Below are 1,516 nucleotides of genomic sequence, written 5' to 3' on the forward strand. Positions count from 1 at the left end.
GCCCCCGCCCCTGGGGAGCTGGGGCAGCACATCGAGTCCCAGTTCCAGCAGGGTGTGGGAGCTGAGGGGGTCTGTCCCGCCCGCCAACCTTAGCCCGTGTCTGTGTTTAAAGAAAAACACGAGCAGCCGGGCGCACGGAAGAAGTGTAAGCTGAGCACGAAAAGCAAACAGGCTGATGGGCGTGCGGGCGAGGTGCGTGTCGGGCTCTTTCATAGAATCATAGAATCTTAGGGGTTGGAAGGGACCTCGAGAGATCATCTAGTCCAACCCCCCTGCCAGAGCAGGGTCACCCAGAGTACATCACACAGGAACTCATCCAGGTGGGTTTTGAATGTCTCCAGTGAGGGAGACTCCACACCCTCCCTGGGCAGCCTGTCCCAGGGCTCTGTCACTCTCACAGTAAAAAAATTTTTTCGGATATTCTCCTTGAACCTCCTATGCTCCAATTTACACCCATTACCCCTTGTCCTATCACTGGTCATCACCGAGAAAAGCCTAACTCCGTCCCCCTGACACTCACCCCTTACATATTTGTAAACATTGATGAGGTCACCCCTCAGTCTCCTTTTCTCCAAGCTAAAGAGACCCAGCTCCCTCTTTGCACGAGTAACAACTGACAGGACAAGAGGAAACGGCCTCGAGTTTCGGCGGGGAGGTTTAGATGGGATATTAAGGAAAACTTCCTCACTGAGAGGGCGGTCAGGCCGTGGCCCAGGCTGCCCGGGGCAGCGGTGGAGTCCCGGTCCCTGGAGGGACATAAAAGCCGTGTAGATGTGGTGCTGAGGGACGCGGGTTAGTGGTGGCAGCGCTGGGTTAACAGTTGGGCTTGATGACCTTCACAGTCTTTTCCAGCAAAAATAATTAAATGCTTATTAACCAGAGCACTTAACAGGGTAGGTGAATGTTTGAAACAGGATGGGGTAGGGGGGGAATGTAAAGAATGGGCTGATTTACCAAGAGTAGGTTATTTCAGGTTCATAGTCTCTCAGAAGAAACTCATGGTGCTATGGATCTATCCTGGAGAGTAAGAAACCTGCCCCCCTGGCTGTGCAGGAGCTTCTACTGTGCCATAAATTCGCAAAAATTTCCTTTAGACTTTATTTACTATGGTAATTTGTAAGATTATCAATTTCAAATATCATTAAACTGGAACATATCTGTTGGCAGGCATAACATTTCACCTGTGTGGGACAGCTAGGAAGAGTTGGTGACTGCCTGCCTTCTGGAAAAGCACTGTGTCACCTGGGGATCTCCAGTCTGGTAACAAAATATTTTTCCACTCACATTTTCCAGACACTTCTAAAATAAACCCTTCAGAAGCTGGCCAACCTTTTTGTTTAACAAAATGGACTATCTCCTAAAAGAGAAAACAAAGGTTCCATAGCCTCACGGGCTGGCTTGGGTTGGAAGGGACCTTAAAGACCATCTAGTTCCAACCCCCTGCATGGGCAGGGACACCTCCCACCAGCCCAGGCTGCTCCAAGCCCCATCCAACCTGCCCTGCAACACTGCCAGG

At 50.7% G+C, this 1,516-nt stretch overlaps 1 protein-coding gene across 1 annotated transcript in view; it reads left to right on the plus strand.

The window, feature by feature from the left end:
* COMMD2 (COMM domain containing 2) overlaps positions 1 to 1,516 on the plus strand; it is a 5,481-nt gene that overhangs the window by 714 nt on the left and 3,251 nt on the right. The window lies entirely within an intron of this gene.

Source organism: Chaetura pelagica, unplaced genomic scaffold, assembly GCF_000747805.2.
Source record: "Chaetura pelagica isolate M959 unplaced genomic scaffold, ChaPel_1.0 scaffold829, whole genome shotgun sequence".
Classification (NCBI taxonomy): Eukaryota; Metazoa; Chordata; class Aves; order Apodiformes; family Apodidae; genus Chaetura; species Chaetura pelagica.